This window comes from Danio aesculapii, chromosome 7 (genome assembly GCF_903798145.1).
Source record: "Danio aesculapii chromosome 7, fDanAes4.1, whole genome shotgun sequence".
Taxonomy (NCBI): domain Eukaryota; kingdom Metazoa; phylum Chordata; class Actinopteri; order Cypriniformes; family Danionidae; genus Danio; species Danio aesculapii.
Window position 1 is genome coordinate 45,091,152 of NC_079441.1, and position 17,460 is coordinate 45,108,611.

General features: G+C 38.4%; 1 protein-coding gene across 4 annotated transcripts in view; it reads left to right on the forward strand.

Moving 5' to 3' along the window:
- The first annotated feature begins 4,135 nt into the window (after window positions 1-4,135).
- Window positions 4,136-17,460, forward strand: part of znf536 (zinc finger protein 536) — a 303,464-nt gene continuing 290,139 nt past the window's right edge. For 3 of the 4 annotated variants that reach the window (XM_056461995.1, XM_056461997.1, XM_056461999.1), the window contains exons 1-2: window positions 4,136-4,566; window positions 12,203-12,236. The gene's annotated coding sequence lies outside the window, so the exon portion shown is untranslated. The remainder of the gene's footprint in view (window positions 4,567-12,202; window positions 12,237-17,460) is intronic. The other variant, XM_056461996.1, reaches the window with a different exon arrangement.

Below are 17,460 nucleotides of genomic sequence, written 5' to 3' on the forward strand. Positions count from 1 at the left end.
TTCGTTTAGATTTTTCTCTCTCTCTCTCTCTCTCTCCCTGGTCTGACATTGATTCAGATGATTTAAATTATGATTTGGTCCAGTTATCAGTCATAGACATTATACACTTCTTTCAGTTCATCAACGGTGGGTGGGATTTCAGAGACGCATCATCTAAACTGTGGCCTGAAGAATACAGAGGACGTACAAACGTATAGTCTCATCAGATGCTGAAAACCTAGAAGTCGGCTCTAAATATTTGCCTCTGTAATATTTGACTAAATCATCCTCAGACTTGTAGATCTGCCACACGTGTATAGAGAAAGGGAAGCGGTAATGGAGTTGGGAGAGCTTCGCAGAGAGCTCACATAAGGGACCAATGTATCAGATCCTGATGAGAGGATATGGAGTAAATACGCCATAGCATGTGTTTGTTATGCTAGTGCGCCTAGTTAGCCTATGTCATACTTTAAAGAGTAATTGATGCGATTCTTAAGTGCAATTTTAAAAGTTTAGAGTCACAGAAGGTTCAGAAAATCAGATTGTTTGAAATTGTGCTCACTCGCTTCTCATTAAATCAGTCACTGTGATACTTTGAGAACATTTCTTCATCAAAGACCTGGAACAGATTATGCTCAGAGAAACTCAATTTAAAAAGTAATGTAGCCCCCCTCCCCGTCTTCCATATGAGAAAACCATTCTGGTGTGTTTGTATGTAGATATAAACTAGGCACAGCATTAAACCATCAGACTGCTCCTGGATAAAATGCTTATGCAGTCATTTATTTGCTCTGTCTTAAAGTGACAGTCGTGCTTCACGTCTCTCTCTCTCTCTCTCTCTTTGTGGCTGATTAGGACTACATCACTTCCTTGGTCATTGCTCCCTTGAATTAATTTGATAAACTTGTGAATTATCTGGACATCTGCTAAAAGATGCTAAATAGCTGCTTTCGGGGCAAAGAGTCAAAGTAGATGAAGCGAACTAACATCTTCATGTCTTCTTTTTTTTTTTTTTTTTTGAACACTGGCATGTCTGTTTTTGAGGCCTACTGTCTTGGACAGATACCAGACGCAGTGCTGATAGGCTGATTCTTAAATTCCTGTCAGAGAGAATTTTAGAGAAAGTATCAAAATCAGCCAAGACTGTTTTATCTTTTCTCAACTGCTCAAACCTTGAGTTTTTTCTTCTTCTCTTTCTGTGCCTGACACTTTGTTAGCGGTTATGAGAGTGTATTGAAAATAAAATGCTCAATGTTTGCATGTACTTTGATGTCTTGAAATATTTACACTGGACGTGTGTGGTCTTGGTCTAATAGTATAAACAAATCTTGTGGGTTACTCTCGGAGTAGTGTATTACCCACAACAGCTTTTTCAGTGTCACAAAAATAACTAGTCCGGCTTTACTGATGCGGTAAAGCAAATGAGCAACACACAAATCTCAGCTTTAGTGCAGAAAATATTTTTCATTTAACGGAAACAAAACATAAACAAAACCGAGTTCATGTGAACTGACTTACTATGAGTATAAGCATATCTGGTGTATATACTGGAGTGTGAGCTAAAGCTAGTTAAAATAATGCATTCTTAATTGTTCCCTAATTACTATATGCAGTGTTCATTATAACATATTAATTGAGAATCAACATCTAGTGAATCTATTTTTGTACTTAAGAAAAATTAATTTCTCACACTGAATGGCCATATCAAATTAATAAAGGAAGGCAAATCACATATATAGAAAATAAATAAATAAAATTAATACTAATGCATACTATAATAATAATAAATGAATGAATTAATGGAAACAAAATCTATCAGATCACTTATAAATATACAATTTCACTTCCCTTAAGCGTTTATGTCACTGTTTAAATACATTTTAAGAAAAATATCCAATATGTAAATACTAAAAACTCAAGGACACGTTTTCTGTAATTATATATATATATATATATATATATATATATATATATATATATATATATATATATATATATATATATATAATATTTACAGTGCTCAGCGTTTTATTTGCTAGATAAGCTCCAGATTTGGCTGGCTTCAGTACTGACTAACCTAACGTATATGCATAAATATAGTAGTGTATAGCTTCCTATTGAAAATATGAATTTAATAGATTTGTGAGGGGTGTACTTAATATAATTTATAAAAATGATTTGCTTATAATATTACACACTATAGAATATAGAAACCAATTAACAAATATTAAACTTTCAGCATCAAATGAGACAATGAATTTAAAATAAAAAAACAGAGAGGGGGAGATAAATGAAGGATGCCTGGAGTCCTCCTCCCTCCTCCCCTAGTGCACCTGTTGCTCGCGGGCAGTGAGCAGCCACGTGACTCGAGCCGTCAGGATCTTTCGACCTTTTGATTCCTGTTACAAGTTGATATTTGCGGAGACAAAATGATCAATCTCGAATGCTGCCCTTCCAAACACACCAGACAACGTGACAATTTTACCTTATTCCGTTCCTTTTGCACCAAAATCCATAAAATGGATAGCAGCCAAACCGAACGCATCCACATTTGTTTGTTAGCGTAAAAGCCACGAAGAAGTAAACAGACAAGAAACACAGACGAGCGATTGACTTTAAGAAGAAAACAGCTGCCCTACTTTATCCGCAGCAAATGTCTTCAACTTGTTTTAACCCCGAGCACTTAAAAATAAGCGAGAAAATGGAGAGGACGATAAACAGACTTGTGAGTATAGGCTACAGCACATCTCTGCCCTATATTGTTAGGAAAGTGCATGTTGAAGTCCATATGGCAACTTCCTTTTGACCTGCTTTCCCGTCCTCGTCGTGTATTGTCAGGCCTGTCACCGATAAAGAATCACTTGACTTGCTATAACAAGTTCAAAAGAAACAGAGAATCCATGAAGAATTGAGTAAAGGAACACCCCTACTGCTTTCGCTATCATTCCCATAGAGATAGCGATATTATTGATGGGATGGTTATGCTAATTTCTTTAGAGGCACAACTTTTATTTTGGAATTTGTTCAAAAAGGAATTTCATACACATCAGACTGGAAAATGCGGGCTGAATTCCTGAGCGTTTAAGGGGCAGCATGGGAATCTGATTTTCATAGTGAATAATGAATGTGCTATCTTTTAAAACGTGTGTTTTGTCTGGAAAGAAAATAAAGAGAAGGCGAGCCTTTGCCTCGGGATTTAATAACGATTAATGCTCCTTTGAACACACTAAATATCACAAACGCACAACTGTGTAGTGAAGCAGAAAGAGAAAGAGGAAAAGCTTCCACTTTGCAACTTGTCACAGGATAAAACAGTTTGGAGTAATAAGTGTTTAGCCCTGCTCGTGTAAATGTACCGTATCATTACAGGACCCGTCACCAGGTCCTGTAATACAGAAGTCATCCATAATCAGTCTCATTGGTTTGTCTTATTAGGAAAGTTTGGTGTAAAACAATTGCGAGATGACTATAAAGATAAATGCATAAAATAATATTAGTAGTTATAAAATATATATCTGAATACATGCTATGTCTATTTTAATAATTTATTTTTATTTCATTATTTATTTAGTTGTGTTTGTATATATATATATATATATATATATATATATATATATATATATATATATATATATATATATATATATATATATATTCATTCATAACATAAAAAAATAAAAATAATAAAATAAATTGTCTATTTGCTCCGTGGGAAAATGAACTTGTGAAGTTCAGCACACAAGTTAATACTTATTTTAAGCACCTGCTCTCTTCCCTTCCTTTGATTCGCCCGGATTTATATCAAAATCGATATGATCAATCTAATCGATCGATAATCAATCAGTCCGTCTGCATTCTCGCGTCCGCGTCTCTTTTCCCAAAGTCTCAAGCACTCGCATTCCCATTGGACGCTCTCCTTTTTTATTATTATTATTACCAAAGCGCTGCCATAATTACAACATAATCATTATATAATCCCACAACAAAGAGTTTATTGAATCAGTAGCTTTTGTCAACTGCCGGGACACTGAATGCACAATTGCGTTATTCTCCTATTGTAAAAGCAACATCGGCCTGAGCGCTGAAGTTCAGCCCCAAAAAAGTTTCATGTCCTCACCGAAGTACCTTTTCAGAGGACCTTCTCCCACGTCTCTGAGCGCGTGTCTCGACCGCTGTCTGGACCCTTTTCCTCTTTCTGTGATGAAGAGGGAGGTTGTCGGTTAGGCTACGCGCCCCGCTGAGTGGCAATTTCATCTCATATTTACAAACTGATAAGCTTTCTCGTGCATTTCTTCTAAATATGCGCTTCTATGTGACGCGTTAGCTTATAAGAGTGCGAAAAAAGCGCGTCCCGTCTTGGCCGGTCTCTGTTTGTGTGCATGCCTGTGTGTGTGCGAGTGTGTGTGTGTGATTGTGTGCAACATAACCGGCTTATTTACATTAAATACGCCACAAGGTTACAGTGCAGATGAGCGTCATTTTATCACTCATTACTTCTCTCTTATACTGACTGATGCTCGCGCTCTCCGCTCATCTCACTGGACTTTTTCTCGAGGATACAAGACTTCGCATACTTTCCCCCAAAAGGTAAGCACATTTATTTTACATTTGGAGCGATTTGTTGTGTTTTTCCTCGGTGTTATTTAAACGGCGACAGGCATCAAAGCCAATTACGCCTCGTCTGAATAACGGGGCTGACAATGTGAGTGAGGATAGACAGATTTTAATAAGTGTTTACAGGGAAGTCAAGGTCAATAAGATGATCCGATGGAGTGAAATTCGCCTTTGAGGCTCTCCGCGTGGGGAAAATAGCCGATTCGAGGTGCTTTCTCCGCGCACCGGGGCTGTTTTATCAAGGGTTCAAGCTTTTAGTCCCATCAAATGCCGCAAGACTCTCTCCGCTCTCTGTGAATGGACGACAATGGAGTGTCTTTTTAACGGCACAATGCCTTTCACCGTCCAGATAGGGGGAGTCCGGACAGACAGATGAGGGGAAATATCTTGTGATCGCTATCAATGAACGCGTTTATATTGAGAATAAACTCAAAGGCGCTTTTTCATCACTCGGGATGCGCGAGGAACAGTTGGGAAACGGATTCGCGAGAGGACGAGCATAACAGGTCCGAAGCAAGCACGCGCGCGCGTGTATGTGTGTGTTTGTGTGTGTGTATACTTTAACCCCCTCGGCAGTATAAGCAAATGATCAGCTCAGTTATGTGGACATGCTTCTTTATTCAATGAAGACAATCTTTCGCTACGCGTCTTGACGTCCGGATGAATTTAAAGGTAAGAAGTGTCTTGATCAGTAGTAGTGGGCTCGCGGATGCTTTTCGCTCGCTTCGCTTTCTAAAAGTCAGTTCGTGCTAACGATCTGTGTGCATTATTATAATTCGCTATTTGTCTGAAATAGATGCTACGTTAATTGTGTAAAATGTGGACGCGTGGGATAATAAAACGGCTTCATATCATAAGCGTTTAGTGGAAGCCATTGCACGCGCTTAGATGAACTTGCATTAAAGAAAAAGCACACGCTGCTATATTTTTAAATGAGGATTTATTACGAGGATAACTTTATTAATTAAGTGTGAAGGAACAGTGTGTGTTATTACTGTAAGGTGGACAGAAGCTTTCCAGGGATGCGCAGCAGATTCGCTCGTGCTGGCCAAGCACAGATATGGAGCTGTAAGAAAGTTTCCTCAAATCTCGGCTCAAACTTTCTCACTTCAGCCCCAAGGGCTTTACGTTTAGGATTTCAGCTGAAGTGAACACAGATCGGTTGGAGAATTAGGATCAAAGTTACCCGGTGCATGCCATGTGTCAAAACTTGTGAGATGGAAGAGCCGGTGAGACCTGCCATTTTGTGCTGTGATCGACCTCTTATGAACAGAAGCCTTATGATGGCATTCAACAACTGAGGGCTAAATGTCATATCAGACTTAAAAACCTTTTTATCTGCGGAAAAAAAACACGCACATCTCCCCTGGAAATGGAGATTTGAACGACTCTTGCGAACATTGTCGCTTGGGGAAATGATGTGTTGTGGAGGGGGGAAAAGAACAAGAAAGTTGTAAGAATTGGAGATTGGGCTAGGAATGCGCGCGGGAGTGCGGGAATAAATGAAGAAAAGATAAAATGTTGCATGATGGCATGAGTGTGAGCTGCGTTTAGACACTCAATAAAATCCTTCCGCGCATTGTTTTATGTATATTTTGCTAGTTCACAGATTAAAACCCCAGCCAGGGTCACAATTATAATATGACACATTGCATTGTGCATCTATTGCGCGCACTTTAGTTGTTTAATTCTAGCAAAATTGATTTGCTGTCTCATGCTTTCAGATCCAGGTGCAGATTTCTCATGTCACTTTCTATGAGATGACCCAAAACTTTTACTAAGGGAAGGAACATTAAACACACACATGTACACGTTTAACTACTTTTCGTTTGTTTGCATCTATCTATAATGTTGAAAAAAGATAACAGTTTTTTTCCTATGGTTCATTGTTTATGGAAAGGGACAAATAGCAGGCAGCACAGATGTACTGTCATTGTTTAACGGATATTATGTCTGTAATAGTGTCTGGGCGTAGACATTTTTGTCAGCTCTTTTCATTTTTCTGATTTGAAATGACATTGTGATGTAGTCAAGTCACACATTCTTTTCTCAACCCCACACAATTCATCTGAAAGGCCAGCATTAACATGGCCACAAATATAGCCTTGTAGGCCCCTTTATAAATTAAAATAAATAAATCAATAAACAGTGTGTTGGATTAATGTGGACGGTGAGAAAGGGAGAGTCATGCATAGTGTGTGTTTACAATTGATAGGCCATCCGAATTAGCGTTGTTGTATTAGATGAAATGTTTGATTTATTTAACAGCAAGCTTTAATTGAATTTCATTATAATCTAATATAAAAACCGTTCCTATGTTACACTTTTATTTCATGATAATTGTTTTGATGTTAAACAATGCATGTTGTTGTTATTTAAATAAACGTATATTTTATTAATTAGCTAAATGATAAAAATAGCTAGGGCTCGGGATAGCCACAATCGTGGAGGTGTTGATGTTGCAATAATTGCTTATTGCTTTATTTTTTAATTAATGATTTTTTTTGCTTCCTTCTCACAAGCACATTAGCAGCTGAAAATGTATATCGTGCTCACATGGATTTGATCATGTATGAGACAAAATGTTTTTTTGGGGAGGAAAAATATCAAACTCGTTTAAATGCAGTGAGAGAGAGGGTGTTATGAAGACTCTTGTGAATACACTCTGCCAGTGCAACTGATAGCAGTTCGATGGGGCTAAACAGACCAAGCCAATCCTGTCAAAATGTCTCCTCCCTGGTGTGTATGCTCTCATTTACATATGCGTCTTGCACTCATTCGGCAGGGAAAGTGTGTGTTGTGTGGCAGAACTTGGCACCGTTCGAGGGCGTTAGCGTGTCCCTAGGTCTGCGTGCTCGCCACCGCCATCACCAGTAACCCCGGTGTGTGGAGGTGCACCTCCCCAGCCCTCACCACGGCCGAGGGCAGGGCAGTGCCAACGGGCAAGAGAGACAAACCTACTCTCTCTCTTTCTCTCTGTCTTCAGGCCTGTCAGTCTCCAGCTTAGCCGGCTGGATCTGTGCTTGAGCCTTGGAGACTTGATCAAACAGCCATTCCACACTTAAATGCCTCCCCGCTCCTTTTAATTGGAGGAAATTGTCTTCCAGATGCCCGGGCCCAAGCCAGGCAACTCTGGGGGGACGGTATGGCAGGCAAGGCCATGGCGTTTAGGTATTAATTGATATGTGCTGTGGAGACACCGACCCCGCGTACCCACCCCGTCATCGCCCTCATTCCCTTCCTCTCCAGCTCTAAAGTCTCAGGCCTCTCCCCTCATGGCAGAACAATCCCTAAATGCCAGAATCATTGCATTTATTTGTTGGGGATGTTCACACGATGCTGCCTGCTTAACAAAGTAACATTAATGATTTTGATAAGGACAGTTGTGAACTTCTGGGAAAAGAATGCATATTTTGCTGATGGAATATTTAGCAAATGCACTCTTAAAAATAAAAGTCTTAAAAAAAAACAGAACTTTTAACATTAAAAGAAGTGCTTTTATTGTGATAATAAAAAAAAAAGAAGTCAAATTGAGGGAAAAAGGGTAATTTAAGAACTCTTGTTTAGGGTTAACCGCAAATTCTTAAGAATAGCTGCAAAAATCAACTTTTGGAACCTTTATTTTTAAGATAAAACATTGTTTTAACTGTTATTCTCTTCAAATATTCAAATTTTAATAGAAAGTTAACGTAAAGGGTGTGGTTCTGTACCCATCGCTTCAGAATCCAGCATCCTCCGAAAGTACATTTACAAAAAGAGTGCCTCACATTACTCCTATGCCTGTCCTCTCCAATTGATTAAGCGCATAATTCCCTGTCATTCAATATCCGCCCGTGTACAGGCGAAGACACAGTTCAGCATGTCACTTTACGTAATATAAATGGGAATGTTCGGTTACTGACAGATGTCAACTTTTGTATTTAACAAATAATTATAGTGGAATAAGGACATTTTGTTATGCACATGTCACTTATAAATGAGTGATGATTTCTAAGGCTTTTCGTAGTCGTTCCAAACAGACAGAGAGAGAGATAGAGAGGGAGAGGGGGTAGAGGAGTGGAAGTTTTTGAGCGGGCTAATCACAGACGTCAGTCAGTGTGTGATCTAAGAATAAAGAGTGCCCTGACAGATGAGGTGGTGACGGATGATCTTGTCTCCACTGCCTCATGCCAGGGTGCCACCAGAAGGAGCGTCTGTCTGTCTACGGAGCGCAAGAGAGAGAGAGAGAGAAAGAGGGTCCTTGCTTTACTCCACCCGGAGGCACTTTCCACGAGGAAAATATATAGATAGACTAATGGCACTGCGAGAAATATTGAGCATACGTTACAGTTAAAGTTAGCCCATGCGCAGATGACAGAGTTAAACAGATGTGTGCAGATGTTTTGCATCCCGCTAAGTTTTTTTTCCCCCTTCTTTCTCATAATTCTCTCCTGTGGGAGAGGGAATGGGTGGACACAATTCAGCCCTCCAACACCACACACGTGCTCGCACATCTCGGAGAGAGAGAGGCTGTGGGACATGTGGTCATCATGGAGAGTGTTGAATCGGGCAGGTTTACACAGCCTTGGGAGACACGGTCAGCCTTCAGCTACGGCCTTACTCCTTTTCCGGAAATGGGACACCTATTCGGTTGACCACACCCTGCCCCCCCCCTACTTTTAATCCCAGATTCTAATTGTTGAAGCGATTCTACTGATTCTAAACACCTACTTTGAAAAATAAGCGAACTAATTCCTATGTGCTGTACTGCACCATCCGACATGACTGTTTGCTTTTGAGTCACAAAATTACAGCCATGTCATCTCGGCAGACAGGGGCTTTGCACAAACAAGCGACTTCCTGTCAATCACTGGCCTTAAGCACATGCTATTATGTTGTTTTGCATTCTAATCCGAGCTCTTAAAATAGTGGTAAATATTTGCAGTGCTGCACAGGCACCGAAAATAGTGGCAGATACCTCTGGTGGCTGGGTGGTCTGCTGTTAGGGCGCAGGGCATCTCTGTTACAAGATGTCTCCAGATAATTGGGGGAGTTTAACAACGCCTACCCTTGAACTGTTTCCAGGTCGTGACCTCGACGGGTGCATCATCCACCCTGAGCACGAGGGACGGCAGCCCCCTGGAGGGCGGCCTGGTTAAAATGGACGCCACTGAGAAGTAAAGAGGGACCCTGCACCTTTAATTATGATCAAGAGGTTTTCTCCAAAGGACGGAGGCGTAGCAGTTATGTTGCCTCGTAAATCTGCCTCAGATGCAGTATATTGTGTTGAACTATTACGGTACACTATTATACTGCATATTCAACTGGCTCTTCAGGACCTGATTTGCATAATTGGATCTTTAATGAAACTTGCCTTGTGGAACAAAAAAGGAAAAAAAAAATGAGGAGAGAGATGAAAAAATACATTATAGTATTATAGGCAAACCCCAGCGAGTATTTGTAGTGGGAAGTTGCACTTGTCTGAAATAAAAATATATATAAAATGAGAAAGAACATGAAGAAAAAAAGGAGTCTGTTTAAAGGAGCGCGTCAACAGTGAAGTGACCTAGGTTGTGTACATCCCATCACTTACTAGTGCGCACACGCACACACATACATCACTGGCGGGCTACAAATAGGATGAGAAGTACCTCTGAAAGCTGTACATACTCAGCCAGGTCTCGGGGGTTATTACTACAATAGCTGGATTTCTTTAGCCTGAGGGATTTTAGCTTCTCTGTCGGCACTCATTCCCTCCACTTGTTACTCAGGGAAGATGGGTCCTTTGTAGGGAAGCCCAAGCCGCTTGCTTGTCGGAATTCCTCAGCTGCAAATATTTTGACAATATCCAGTCAGACTGGCGCAGCCTTTATTTCTTTCTAACCCCCTCCACTAGGGGTGCCGTATCAAAAAAAGTGACTCTGTAGCTTAGTGTGCTCAATACAGCGCTCAGCATAATTGAGTTTAATTTAAAAATGAATATTTGTATCCATTTCTCAGTGAATATAGGCAATGTATTTTGGTGCATTTAAACAAAACAGATTTATTAAACAGATATATTTATTAAAATAATATTTTAGTCACCAAACATATTTAGAAATTGAAAGATAATACAATTAAACTCAAGCAAAATATTGCAAAAAGAATACAACCTGCAAAATTTCAACTAAAATTTTCCTTGATTTTTCCTCTTTGAAAATGGTATATTTTTTACTATAACATATACATTTGGGTGTACTAGTTTTTGGACCATTATTGTAAGTTATTGTGTTAGATAAACTCCAGATTTGGCTTCAGTACTGCCTAATCTAATGTATATCCACAAATATCATGTTGTATTTAGCTTCCTATTAAAAATATGAATTTAAAAGATTTGTGAGGGGTGTACTTAGGTACTTACATTTGGAGTCAGAATTATTAGCCCCCCTGTTTATGTTTTTCCCTAATTTCTGTTTAACGGAGAGAAGATTTTTTTTAAACACATTCCTAAATGTAATAGTTTTAAAAACTCATTTCTAATCACTGATTTATTTTTATCTTTGCCATGATGACAGTAAATAATATTTGACTGGATTTTTTCAAGACACTTCCATACAGCTTAAAGTGACATTTAAAGGCTTAACTAGGTTAATTAGGTTAACTAGGCAGGTTAGGGTAATTAGGCAAGTTATTGGATAACAATGGTTTGTTCTTTAGATCTAAAAAATATATAGCTTAAAGGGGGCTAATAATTTTGACATTAAATTGGCTGTTAAAAAATAAATGCTGCTTTTTTCCTTACTAAAATAAAACAAATAAGACTTTCTCTAGAAGAAAAAAATATTATCAGACATACTGTGAAAATTTCCTTGCTCTGTTAAACATCATTTGGGAAATATTTAAAAAAGAAAACAAAAAAAACAAAGGGGGGCTAATAATTCTGACTTCAACTGTACATATGCTGAGCGCTGTATTTATGTGACACCTTGTAATCCATAACATCTGTTTCTTGCTTATTTGCGACTCCAAATTGTTTTTATTGGTTAATTAAAGCGCGCGTGTCTTTTCTTCCTGTTCTTGAGCAGTTGAAGGTTAAAATGCTGATAGTGACCCTTTCGAACAGACGTGACAGTCATGGTTAATGAAATGTTATTTGTCCTATCTTTGAAGGACCTATAATTTAAAAAGTGAAGGAAAGGGAAACTGAGAGCAATGGAATATGAAAAGAAAAAAGAAAAAAAAAAGGCGAGCTATTTAACTGCACTGTAGCAGGAGTGGGTTGTATCCAGGGGGGAAGAGTGTTGTTAATCAGGGAGAGAGGTTAAAAACGGATATTAGCTAAACGATGATGATTTATCATTGGAGGAGGGGGCCGAAAAACACAGAGGTGACTCCACTCCAGAGGCCTGGGAGTGGATCATATGGCTGCGTAGTTCACAGGTGGCTATTAGCGCAATGTTGGAGAGGGGCGGCAAAAGGAGACCGAAAAAGAGGGAGGGTGCGGGGAAAAAAAAAAAGTAGTGCCACAGCTAACTGCAAGCTGCCATTTACCCTGTATGTGCAAACGACTTTTCACTTACTCTCTCTCTTTCTCTCTCTCTCTCTTTTCTCTTTTTTTATCTTTCCTCGCTCTGCGCTTGGGAACTTTCAGCTGACTGTGTGTCCCGGTCCTTGGTCTCTCACAGGTAGGCTCATGTTATTTTTACTCACCCCCCCCCCCCCATTCTAATTTCCCCTGAATACGACCCTTTTATGTTTTACACACCACACATACACATGCAAACACACACATGCTCACGCACACACTTACACAGTCACACTAACACACGGTCAGAGTGCTTGTGCTGTTGATTCTCCCGGTAATGATGTCATTGCGATAGTGGAGGAGAGCAAATGTCTCCTGATTCCTCCATTTAACGGCTGGCTGAATTGGCTGATAATGATAGCATTGGCGTCTCCAGCCTTACAGACAGATCAGACCCTGTGAATTAGCAGCTCCTAACCAGAGAGAGAGAGAGGGGGAGAGAGAGAGAGAGAGAGAGCGAGAGAGATGGCATACGGAGGGGAAAGAGGGAAGCACTGGCACTAGGAGAGAGAGAGAGAGAGAGAGAGAGAGAGAGAGAGAATGATAGAGATGTTGAAAGAGAGAGAGGGTGATGTATTTAACATATCTGTGCTGTGCTCTTGAACAGGCTGTGAGAGATCTGTGTGTGGCAGTGCTGATAACTGCCGCTTGATATCAGTCAGGGACATGACCGCCTGTTTGCAAAGCTCTTTAATGCCTCTGCACGTCTGTCCTGCTTCTTTGAACGGAATCATGGTCACATCAGGGACGTATCGCTCAATATCTGACCTTAATATTAACTATTTGTTTAATGAGAATGTAATTAATACACTTTAAACCATTGGTTTTTATTAGAAATCCCTGTAAATGACACCTATTCTATAAAACCGCTCAGCATCCTTATTTTCTCCCTGCTTTATTTGACATTTTACTGTTGAATCCTTCTAAATATAAATGCATCTTTCACTCAAATGGCTCTTTGCAAATATTGAGCGACTTTAAACACCATGTAACCTACAACTTTTAGAGCACCTTTTTTTCCCCTCCTCCTAAAGCTGTAATAGAGTTTCGCTGTTTTTCTGGCGATCCTAAGGTAAATAAATAGGTCTGCATGCTAATGAGCTTTCCAGGCTTTGAACACATGCCCCTCTGTGACTGTCCAGCACCCACACCCCTCCTGCCACACAGGCAATGCCACATCTTCAGACTCTTAGTGTCATTTGAGTATACAGACTTGCCCACATTTTTTTTCAGAGCAAATATTAAGTATGTAAGTATTTGTATATCTGCTCATTTCTGTCGCTCAGGGCCAAGGCTAAAGTAAAGCCCAATTTAATTTTAAATATAAAGAGGCATTCCACACATTGATTAAAATAGTTGAATAATAATAATAAATAAAAATAATAATAAAAAAAATAAATAAATAAAAAATAAATAAAATACAATGGTTATAATGCAAGGTACAATTTTAAAGGGTTAAGACTAGCTGAAGTGAAAATGTTTAAAATAATAATAATAATAATAATAACAATAATAATAATATTATTATTTATATTTTTAATTTATTTTATCGCATAGACAATGAAACTACACTGAAAAAAAATATTCAAAGATGATTCCTTGGATTTACAATTTTTTTTTTACGTTAAGTGGTTGTAAACAATTTATTTGGGCTAAATTTAAACAAACAAATCAAGTTGAACATTGTTAAATTTAATTTGTTTGTTTAAATTCAACACAAATAAATTGTTTGCAACAGTTTTGTATGCAACACATTTTTCAGTGTACCGAATAATAATAATAAGAAGGATAAGAATAATATTTGTTATTATTATTATTATTATTATTATTATTATTATTATTATTATTATTATTATTGTTATTATTATTATTATTATTATTATTATTATTATTATTATTATTATTATTGTTATTATTATTGTTATTATTATTATTATTATTATTATTGTTATTATTGTTATTATTGTTATTATCATCATCTTCCTCATTATTATTATTATTATTATTATTATTATTATTATTATTATTATTATTATTATTATTATAATTATTATTATCATTGTTATTATCATTATCATCCTCATTATTATTATTATTATTATTATTATTATTATAACGTAGTTATTGAACACTACTACTACTAAATAATAATAATAATAATAATAATAATAATAATAAACAATAGTAATAATAATAATAATAGCAATAATAATAATATTAATAATGATGATAATAACAATGATAATAATGATACAAATAATACATATAATAATACCATTTATTATTATTATTATTATTATTATTATTATTATTATTATTATTTAGTAGTAGTAGTGTTTATTCTCTATGTAAAAATAAAGATAATTATAATAATACTATTAATAATTATTCATTCATTTTCTTTTTTCGGATTAGTCCCTTTATTAATCTGGGGTCGCCACAGCAGAATGAACCATCTATTATTATTATTATTATTATTATTATTATTATTATTATTATTATTATTATTATTATTATTATTATTATTATTATTATTATTATTATTATTATTATTCCATAGACATGGAACACTACTACTACTAAGTAATAATAATAATAATAATAATATTAGTAATAACGCATTAATCATACAAATTGATAGAAATTTTATTATCATTATTATTATTATTATTAAAAACCTATTATTATTATTATTATTCATTTATTCATTCATTTTCTTTTCGGCTTAGTCCCTTCATTAATCAGGGATCGCCACAGCAGAATGAACCGCCAACTTATCCAGCACATGTTTTACGCAGTGGATGCCCTTCCAGCTGCAACCCATCACTAGGAAACACCCATACACTCTCATTCAGACATTACGCTACGGACAATTTTAGTTTACCCAATTCAACTATATAGCATGTCTTTAAACTTGTCCTCGGTAACTGGAGCACTTATTATTATTATTATTATTAAACTGTTTAAATAAAGGTATTATATATTCTTCCTGTATAATTAAAATGTTTAAATGTCAGAGAAAATGAACATTATACAATCATAATGGCAGTGCATTGTGTATTAATGCCGTGTTTGCAGTGGAGGGTGGACTGATTTTTTTGTATGGGAATAATTGCATTGTTTAAATCCCGTAGACATATATGCATACACAATCAGCCACCTGGTTTTGTTTGTAGAGGGCTGACAGTCCTGTGAGAAGCACTTTAAGTAACTCTTGCTGAAGGTGAGAGTTAAACAGTATTTACTTTGGGGAATTTGCCTTTATTTATCTGCATTAATACAGAGGTGAATTTTAAAGGGGCTCTCAGAGAGAATTCCCCCGATGCTCAGCTTACTTTACACACCTTTTAAGTCTTAAGATGTGTTTCTCCCCTCCTGCTGACGCTTACCCATAACACATCTCCCACAATCTCCGCCGATTTTCACAAATCAGCTTCTTTTCCCTCTCCCCCTTTCTTGTCTGTTATTGTTTTTGTTCTCTCGCCTGCTCCCTTTTTTCAGTCTTGATCACGAAGTGTTGTTGTCTGTCTCTTAAGTTGCCCGTTTCATCTCTTTTGTTATGGCGTCTGTGCCAATCGTTGTAATTGGGAGAAAGCTAAGTTAAGTGAGCGAAGGAGAGAGTGTGGGGTAACTTGCCTTGTTACTCTTCCCCACGTTTTTGTAAATAAGGCTGTCAGTATAGATCAGCCTGTGGTAATGTGGACGATCCAATCCGCTCCAAACCCACACGACTGGAGGCTGGAAAAAAAGAAATGGAAGGCACGCTCAGTAAGGACAGCTCAGAGTTCGGTTTCACTCCTGGAAGTTTTCACGCATGACTTCATTGTGTTAGATCAACCGCCAGCATCCTTCATGCGGTCAAATAAACTCGTACCTGTTCATGTTAGAAATTTTATGTCAAGTTAAATTCAGAACATAACTAAAAGTATGCCGCATGTTCTGCCTCCTTCTCGCATTTAAAAGCATGAGATGAAATTCCCACGTGCTTTTTTTAAATATAAACACAGTATTTATAGTTTTGACTTTTTATATGTAATTGTGGGTTGGATTTCACTAAGATGCTTAAGGACGAATTAATTTCACGACGCTAATCAGAACGTTCTGGGTATCGGCTGTTTCCAGAGCGGGAGTCGTCGCTGGTGACGTGATCTAAGCAGAGGAAGGGGCCTGTGGTCGGGTGTTGATCATTAACACTTTCCCTGTATGTGTGGCCCCCTCATCAGGCGGCTAAAAGATCATCTCTGTTTAAATTTGCATGATGATGGTACTGTGACCAGTCATCGTTAGATCAACTAACTAGGGAGGCTTAAGGTTGGGCAGAGAAGATTCATGATCCCCCTCCTTTCTCTTTCTCTCCGTCGTGGGAGGTCTCCTTTAAAGTGCAAACCTCAGCCCCCCTCTCGTCCCGCTTCTCCAGGAATGATGATCCGACGCGATCCTGTTTCGAACGGGGAAGCTATGGGAGATTTTGCTCTGGGTTTATATATTTTTCTTCCTCCCTCTCCTCTTAGCCCTCACTCAGCCCCGCTGATTGCCGTAGCCTCGGGGCTCTCCGGCGCACACTACATCCCTGTGATTATATTAATGGCCTCCCGCGCTGGGTTTGGAGGCTGAGGACGGCCGGGGTAATGCGAAGCATCGCCGAGGAACGGTTAAGGAGATAGACCTCTGACCGCAGGGGGTCTCGGGATCAAGGCCCAGGTGGGCCACGGCGCAGCTCCACGCTCCCTCTGGGCAGGCCACTTAACTCGCAACGCCTCAGTGAGCGCCCTAACCACAGCGAGCAAGAGAGAAAGAGAAATGTGATGTGGGGTTTCTCTGTCTGCTGTGAAAAAGGGAAGTTATGAGTGAGACAGAACAAATCACACCCAGAGGCTTTTGGCTAAAACTCACAAAGCTGGCTAATAATTCTCCTCTGAGAAGTATTGATCTTTATTTGTTATTATGTGACTTCTAGGCACTCGCGCACGTTTATTTGTCTTCATTAGACTTGAACAGCACCTGCAGCATTGTTACTCCGAAATGGAGTGTGTGCATTTGCGTTATTGCATACCCAAATGTTTGTTCGCTCCCGTGCTATGTGTCTGCGTGTTAGCACTTTTATTTGGGAGGACTTTGTTATTTCTTTTCTCTCTAATTTGGGATTTATTGTGGAACTGATGCATGTGTGGAACGCCGTCTGCTTGCCTGTATTGAAGATAACTTGCTGATGATCCATGGCACGGGATTCGCGAGCAGTGGGGGTCCGTCTCCCCTCGACTGGACGTTTGATCAAGGCACACGAGGGGTCTGCCCCGGCCCATGCTCCTCTGTTTCATCCCGCT